This window comes from Microcebus murinus, chromosome 16, assembly GCF_040939455.1.
Source record: "Microcebus murinus isolate Inina chromosome 16, M.murinus_Inina_mat1.0, whole genome shotgun sequence".
Classification (NCBI taxonomy): domain Eukaryota; kingdom Metazoa; phylum Chordata; class Mammalia; order Primates; family Cheirogaleidae; genus Microcebus; species Microcebus murinus.
The window spans coordinates 10,866,215-10,874,866 of NC_134119.1; the positions used below are offsets into that span (position 1 = coordinate 10,866,215).

At 60.1% G+C, this 8,652-nt stretch overlaps 1 long non-coding RNA gene across 1 annotated transcript; it reads left to right on the forward strand.

Moving 5' to 3' along the window:
• Positions 1-5,107: 5,107 nt before the first annotated feature.
• On the forward strand, positions 5,108-7,902 carry LOC142861146 (uncharacterized). The gene is made up of 2 exons (XR_012912526.1): positions 5,108-7,459; positions 7,712-7,902. It is a non-coding gene; the product is annotated as an uncharacterized LOC142861146 (long non-coding RNA).
• Positions 7,903-8,652: the final 750 nt, after the last annotated feature.

An 8,652-nucleotide genomic window follows, 5' to 3' on the forward strand; every position in this document is an offset into this window, starting at 1 on the left:
TTCACCCCACTGGGCCTGGGTTTCTTTCCAAGGTCAAGGCTCGGAGACTAAAATGAAACCCATTACACTGCACTGAGACTCCTCACTGAGGGTCTATAGGTGGCTCCTAGACACAATGACCATGGCCCCCATAAAATCGCTGACAACCCTCTGTATCCATGGGCAGTTTTCTGGAAACATTATTCATAGCTTTCACTAAACTTTCACACTCCAAAAACTTGATAAACTGCTGCATCAGGAGGGACATGGATCTTTCTGCCACCCTGACCTGAGTTCAGACGATATGACATAGCAGGCATTCGCTCTCGCATCCATCTGCTCACCTATCCGTCATCCATTCCCTCATCCACCATCCATCCATTCATCCATCTATTTTCCCAACCACCCATCCACCCATTCATCTATTCATCCATAAATCCATCCATCCACCCATCCATCCTTCTACCAATTTATCTATTCTGTCATCCACCCCCAACCACCCCTCAATTCATTCATCTACCCATCCATCCACTTACCCATTCATCTTTCCACTCACTTGTTCATTCACGCTTTTGCCCACCTGTCCATTAATCCATTCACCCACCCATCCATCCATCCACTCATCCCTCCATCTGCCTATCCATCCACCCACCCATTCATGCATGGAATCATAAATCCATCTATCCATTCACCCGTCTTTATTCATCTAGCCACCTATTAATTCATCTATCAGCTCATGTAGCTGTATGTTTACTCATCCATCAATAATTCATAGCACTCAGCCATGAAATTCTCTATACCATCCATCTCACAATGTAAAATCCATCGTCCTTGTGCTTGTTCAACCATCTATCATCCATCTATCCCCTTGATCCACTAATTTCTTCATCCATCCATCCATTCATTAATTCAATTGTTCATCATCTCATTCGTTAATTCATCTATTCTTTTCTTTACCTATCTCTTTCTCCATCACATAAACAGCTCCTTCACCCATCCACCCATGCACAAGCCATTAAATCATCCAGTTTGCCATCCACCCATCCATCAAATCATCACTCATCTTTCCACCCATTAAATGCTCCATCCACCCATTCCGTTCCCTATACCAGAACCCAGAGATGAATCACAGCTGGCCCTGCCCTTGAGAAGCTCACACTCAAGTGATGGGAACAGGTAGCTACAACCCAAGGTGGAAAACATTCAGAGGTCAAAGAAAGTTGCAGGCAGCTGCCTTCACGGGAGGGAACTCAGGCCCGTGTGGGGATTCAGAGAAGGCTCACTGGAGGGGCGGCATCCAACCAGGGCTCACCAAGACAGGAGAAGGGTGAGCAAGCTCCCGCAGAGACCCTGGAGGGTGACTCGCAGACCCCACCCCCGGATGCTCGCTGAGCTTGCCGGGACAGCAAAGACTCAGGAAATCTGCAGCAAATGTCAGCACTGTCAACCCCAGTAATTCCCAAACTCAGTGGCTCACAGAACCCTTTTCCTCATGTCCTGTTAACATTCCAGAGCGTCTGCGCCCTTCTGATCCCCGTTTGGGAAACGCTAGTCTGGTCTGAACTTCTTGTTTCCATAAACAAGAAAACAAAGCTCCACAAAACAGTTTCTGCCCTCAAAAAATGTCCCTGTACAGGTGTGATGCGATGCACCATATACGCCCAGGACTCAACTTTTTTATCCCCAGAGCTGAGCTCAGTGCGTGGCACACAGTAGGTGCTCAATAAGTATTTATGAAAAGAATGTTGTCGTTATCGAAGGAGTCACTCCAAAGTGACCGCTAGCTGTTAGGCTCTCATCACTCCTCAGTGATCCCTGAGTGACCTCACCCAACCCCGCATCTCCCAGCCTCTGTTTTCCAGTCTGGGAAATGGGCAGTAAGGGCAGCAAGCGTATGCTTAGGCTCGGCCTCGGTGGCAGGCTCTGTCTTGGCATGTGGCTCCGTCCTCCCCCGCCGCTCTCTCACCCCAGCCAGTCGGATTTCCAGCAGGCGGTGGAAACCGGGAGGCCTCTGAGCCGCGCTGAACCCTCGAGGTCAAAGCTGGTACCTGGAAACCGCCTGAGTAATCCCCCTGCGTTCCTGCCCAGCCTGATGGGGCATGAACTGGAAATTCCCTCTAATATTCGCTAATTAAATGATTCCTCCCTCCTCCTTTTACTGCGGCCTCCGCTCTCCCTTACTCAGCTCCCAGAGCGCCTCCAGAAATCCCTGCAAAGGAGTCCGACTGGTTTGGGGAGGGCTGGGCGGCCACTTCCCCTTCCTGCCACCCACCTGCCCACCCGTCACCAGGCCCAGCCTCTCGGCCTGCCGGGAGGTGTGGGCTGTGCTGTTCTGGGACACGGAGCCAGACGCCCATGCAAGATAAAGGGACCACGAGCGCCTCCCAGCCCGGGCCCAGCCCTTGTGCAATCCCGATCTTTGTTCCACAGAGACACCACGGGAGCGAGCGGACACGCTTATCTGATGGGGCCACGAGGCCTCCGGATAATTCCAGAGGCTGCTTTTTCTTAGCCGGTCTCGGGGCTCCTCTCTGCCACGCAAACGTGCCCGCTCTCCCCCCATTTGGGCACGTCCTCGTCCGCCTTCCAGGCAGTCAACATTTATTAGGCACTTCCTGTGTGCGCAGCCCTGTGCCGGGTGCTGGGGACACAGAGATAAATAATGAGCACGACACGGTTCCCGCCCCACGGAGCTGGCCGCCCGATGGGGGAGGGGCAGACATAGGGGAAGGCGGTGATGGCAGTGACGTGGATGGCCCGCAGAGCCGCCACATCCAGGGGAGGAAGTCCCACACAAAAGCAGGTGCTCTGTGATTCCGCCTAGAGAAAGCTGCACGGAGCGCAGGCTCAGCCACGGAGAGCCACGGAGAGCCACGGAGAGCAGGGCCCTGGCGGATGCCAGCGGGGGGTGGGGGGGCGTGGAGGTGGGGGAAGGAGGATGAACGACAAAAGGACGAAGGACATCTTTGGGGGCGGTGGGCATGGTCAGGAGCCTGGGTGTGCGGGTGGTTTTGGGAGTGCACACATACGTGACGCCCGGTCCAAGCGCACGCCGGATCACGCGCCGTGTGCCCCGCGTCTGCCACACTCCACCAGGGCTGCTAAGGGGAAGAGACCACTGCGAGCCAGGGTGAGCGGCGCCACGGGGGAGAAAGTCCGAAAGGTCACGGGAAACGGATTGAGAGGATGGTCAGGGAAGGCTTCCTGGAGAAGGCGACTGCGGAGCAAAGTTTTGGAAATGGAAATGAGTTACACGAGGAAAGAAGGAAAAGGAGTGGCGTTAAGTTCCAGCTGGCCTGAGTTCCAATCCCGACGCCTGTGGAGCCACACAGAGCAATGTGGCTTTGGGCAAGAGACTTAACCTCTCTGAGACTCAGTTTCCTCATCTGTAAAATGGGTCCCATAAAAGCAGGTACCTCCTAGGACTGGCGGGGATGTGAATCATGGAAAGCACTTGGCCTGGCGTCCAACGGCCACAGCCCCGAGGCAGGAGAGGGACCACAGCGAGGAAGTCCGAGTGGCTGCAGCAGAGACAGGGAGGGGAGACCCGGGAAGGAGGAGGAGGGAGGCCTGGGGCCAGGGCCGCAGGACACGTGGGCCACGGTGAAGGTAGGAGCTGTCTCCTGAGTACTAGGGAGCCAAGGAGGGGCTAAAAGCAGGAGAATTTCATCATCAAAGCCGTCCTTTTAATAAGGTCACTCTGATTGTTATAAAAAATAATTTTATAGTTGGGGAAACTAAAGCTTGAGCAGAGAAGGACCAAGCTCTGGTGGAATCCCGTAAGTAGATGAAGGGCTGTTATCTGGGTCTACTTGCATGCCCCCAGTGATGGGAAACTCACTGTCTTAACTGTTGGACAGTTCTCCCCACAGCACCCGATCACGGGAGGCCTCTCGAATTGGGCCCAGCTGTTCCCTCTGGCCCTGCCCCGACACCAACTGCCACCCTGGCCAGAGCTGGACTGGGAGGAGCCAGCCAGGGGCAGGGGCAGGGAGGAAGCGGGAAGAGGTACGAGTTGTGACGGAGACGGTCTGGTGCCACCACCAGCTCCCCGCCATGAGGTGCTGGGACGTACCCCTTCCTTCTCTGGGCCTCGGTTTCCCCGCCTGTAAGAGGGGCAATGTCGTTGCTCCGCCATCTCCTCCCAGCTCTCAGTGGCAGATCCGGCCCTGCCAAGGCGCCTGCAGGGGGTGGGGCAGGAGCGGGGCTGGCCCGTCCCAGCCGTCCACTCCCATCTGGGGGGCCAGGGTCGACCCGGGGGCAGGCAGGCCAGGCCCTGTCTGGGCACAAAGCCAGGTGCCCCGGGGTGCAGCCGGCTTAATAACAGGCTCCGGGATCCAGAGGGGTTTGAACCCGGGGGAATAGGTTCAAACACAAATTGAGCAGCCCACGTTCCCGTCTGCAGCTCTCTGAAAGCCAGTCGTCCCCACGCCCGGCCGGCAGCCCGGCCCCCACTCTCCCCAACCCTGTTCCCCTGGCCGGCCCCTGCTGTGTGCCCACCAGGCACCGAACTTCCCTCTGTGCCCAGAATAAGATCTGCACCCCTGACCTGGCCACCCCCCGCCCACTCCCGCCTCCCCAGGGGCCTCCCTGGTGCTCCTCAAAGGGGCCGAGCCGGGGCCCGCCGCAGGGCCTTTGCACTCGCTGCTGCCCAGAACGCTCTTCCTCCAGGTCTCAGGCCAAGGTCGCTTTCCCCGGGAGCCCCTCCCTGACCCCATCCTGTCTCTCTCTTCCTCACCTGCCTCACTTTTCTCCTTCAAAGCCTTCGCTGGGACGCCTTCTCCCCTGGTCTGGCGTCTGGCTGCCCCCGGGTTTGCGGCTCCCGCACGCAGAGGCGAGGCCGGCCCGGGGCTGCCTCCGACGTCACTCACGAGGCCCAGGCCGGGCTCAGCCTGGCCCCCACCTGTTCGGGCAGGTTAAGGAACAAAGGACGTGGGTATTGGAGGCTTCGCCCCACTCTGGGGGCGTCGGCGCCTCATCCACGGAAGCCCTCTCACCTCCACGTGACAGCCGGAGGACGCACGAGCCCACCGCACCGCACCCCGCACCCCGCACCCCGCACGCACGCACCGCCCCCAGCCCACCTGCCCAGCCCCCGGCCTGCTCCTTGGCACCCAAACTTCTCAACTTTCCCTCCTTTCGCCAGGCGCCAGCTGGCCGCCCGCCAGCTCCTCTCCCCGCGCCCGCCGCCCGCCCCGGGCACCAGACGCACAAAGGACGAGGAAGGCCCGGTGGGCTGGCCGGGTGCCATGCGGACGCGGCCCGAGGCCTGGCTGCCCCTCCCCCACGCTGCCAGACACCTGTGTAATGAGTGCCATTACTGGGGACCCACCGGGCAGGCCCCAGCTCGCCCTCGCCACCCAGGCTGCAGACGATGTTGGGGACGGGGTGCAGGGAGTACGGGGTGAGGGGACGGCGGGACATCTCTGGCCTCCCCGGGCCCCAAAGCTGAGCCCCGGGTTTCTGGGCCAGCGAGGATGGCGTCCCGTCTTCCACGCAGACTCCAGACCTCAGGCCCCTGTCGCAGTCCCAGCTGGGCTCGAAAGGAGACAAAGGAGGAGGAGCACTTATTGAGCGCCTGCTGTGTACCTACTTGGTGCTAGCAGCTGGCTACTTTCACCTCCACGATGGGACACACACTACCTCGTCCCCTCAGCCCTTTCTATTTACTTATTGCCCGTCTCCCCCCCATTTGAACACAACTGAGCGCCTATTGTGTACCCGGCTCTATGGCAAACACACGTGTAATGCGTAATGTTAACTCCTTTGTCCCTACGCCAGCCCTATGAGTGGGCTCTAAATCCCACTGCACAGATAAGGCTCAGAGGTAATGCACCCCGCCCCCAGTCACAGTGAGCGGCGGGCCGGAGCTAAGGGTCCACGCTCACCACGTCTTCCATCGGCCCCGAGGGGAGGGATTTTGTCACTGCTGTGTCCCCAGCACCCAGTCAGTGTCTGGCCCACAGCAGGCGCTGAAATAATACCGAACAAATGAATGAGTGAACGACTGAGCAAACGACCTCACTGAGTCCTGACGACATCTTTCCACTTGGCGTTTACTGGGCCAGGAGCCCAGGGCTCAGAGAGGTGAAGTGACTTGCCCTGAGTCACACAGCAAGGGCGTCACAGAGCAAGCTCCTGCCCCTCTGCTCTCCTGCCCCTGCAGCCCTGAGCCCTCTGCAGACGGCCTGCCTCTGGCACGCGGGCCACACGAGGGCAGGCATGTGCCTGTCTTGGTCTCCGTGGTGTCCCCAGGGCCCAGCACACAGCAGAGTGAAATTCTGCCCCCCAGGTCCCAAGGCCTCCCGAGATCAAGGCCCTGACAATGCCAGTCCGTTGCCTCATCCCTCTCCTGCCTCCGCCTGAGCAGTGATGAATGTCCCCAACGGTCCCTAACGTCACCGCCACCTCGGACCTTCCTCGTCACCGTTTCCTCCCTGAGAACACTCTTCCAGCCTAGCTGCCAACCCCCACTTAGCGGCCTCCTCTGCCGGGAAGCCGGCCAGGCTGCCTGCCCCACGGCTCACAGGTCCTGGGGCTGCAGGGTGGTGGCGTGGCCCGCTCTGCCGACCCAGGTGCTTGCTGCCCTCTTCTCAGGGGCCGTTGCCCTTCGCTGGGAGTCCACACCTCTCGATTCTCGTCCCCACCCTGCCACCGACCCTCTGGGGGAACGTAGCCTGGGCCTTGGTGAGCTCATCTGTTGGATGGGCAGAAGGTTTGACTGGCACAGCAGGGGGAGGCCCGCTGTCCCCTCACTTTAGGTCCTGCTCCAACCCCACCAGGGGCAGCTCACTCAGGCCACGAAGCCCTGCACGCCCTCTCCTGTCACTTTCCCCTGCCCCACTCCTTTCCAGCCTCTTTGCATTTCCTGGGATCGCCCAAGCCCGTTCCCGCCGCAGGGCCTTTGCGCTGCTGTGCAGATTCCCCCTGCTGGAAGTCTCTTCCCCAAACCTGGCCCCTCTCCTCCAACAGGTGCCTGCTCCATGTCGCCTCCTCAGAGAGCCCTCCCTGTCCCGCCCACCTCCCAGACAGCCCGCTCAGCCCCGCGGGGCTTCTCCCGCGGAAACTGCCTCGTCCATTCACGCCCACTCGTGTTCGTCTCCCCCACCAGAGTGAGGGCCGAGACCTTGCCCGCCACTGTGTCCCGTGGAGCCTGGCATACAGTAGGTGCTCAAGCAATGGTGGTGGCATGAAGGGAACGGCTTCAGAGTGCTGCTCTGCCTCTGCCAGATCCCAGGGGCCGGGACCCCGGAGGCCCCGCGCCCACAGCCTGTCTGCTTCCCAGCCCCATAAAAACCACGCCCTCACCTCGCCCTGGGGCGGCGCGGGGTGAAGGAGGAGGCAGGGGCGGGGCCCAGAGGCCGACCCCGCGGTGGCTTTGGAGACCTGGTCCCCGAGAAGAGGCAGCCCGTGGAAGTCAGCGTTCACGGAGCAGCTTCTGCGTGCCCAGGCGTGGGTCACACACTCCGCACTCACACAGGTGAGGAAACCGAGGCACAGCGCCCCGTGGCCACGTGCCCCAGGCCGTGCAGCTTGAGAAAGGCCAGGCTGGTATTTGAACCCAGCTCTGCCTGACACCACTGCCCGCGTGTGCCCTCACCCTCGGCCGTGCACGGGGACCCTGTGGGCGCCAGCTATGTGCTAGGTGCTGGTTCAGAGCACAGGTCCCAGAGCCAGACTGGCTAGTGCCTTAGACAGGTTACTCAGCTCCTCTGTGCCTCGGTTTCCCCAGATGTGAAATAGACCACATGGCACCTCCCTTGCTGGGCTGTTGATGGGACGAAAGGAGATCATCTCAGGCCAAATGACGCATGCCCTTGCTGCCTGCCCTCAGAAGCACGCCCTTGCGAGAACTCGTTCTCCCCTCTGAGCCTCAGTTTCCCCATCTGTTGTATAGGGATTAAATTTGCCATTTCAGTTGAATTGTTGCAACACTAAGATGAGATATTTGCCCAGTGCCTCGCACACAGCAGCGGCCTAATAAGTGCTCCCTACTACTCACTCCAGTTCTCTGGGCCTCTCTATCCCATCTGTATTCCCAGAGGCAGCCCCGATCGCCCAAGACCTCTGCCGGGTCACTGGGGCAAAGGTCCAGTGGTCCTCGGGCGGCCCGGCAAGGTGGGGGTGTCCTGGGAGGACGGCAGAGTGGCCGGATCAGGAAGCTGCGGGAGGCCGGGTGACTCATGCGCTGGCCAGGCCAGGGGCTGAGCCGCGGCCCCCCACGCGCCCCTCTGGGCCCTGCCTTGCGCCCAAAAGTGCTGTGTCATGCTCCGTCATGTGGCTCCGGGTCATTAATACCCGAGTTCTGGGAAGCTTGGGCCGAGTTCCCGGAAGGGGTCAGCCAGTTCAGTAAACAGATTGGCCGGTTCGCCGTCACAGCTGAGCTGGGCGGGCCTGCAGCTCGGGAGGCTGGAGGGGGGCTGGCAGCCAGGGGACACAGAACCGCCCCCAGCCCCGTCCTGGGGCGGGCCCCTCCCAGCGAAGCCTGGCCCAGGCTCTGTAGACAACAGGGGAAACCGAGGCTCAGAGGGGGCCAGGTACTTGCCAGAGCTCACACGGTGGGTCCAGGGCTCGAGCCCAGAGCTGTGGTCTCGTCATCCAGTGTTCTCAGTGCCACTCTGACTGCTGGGAGAGAGGTTCCAATCACCCCAAACCCTAACCTAGACCCTAAGG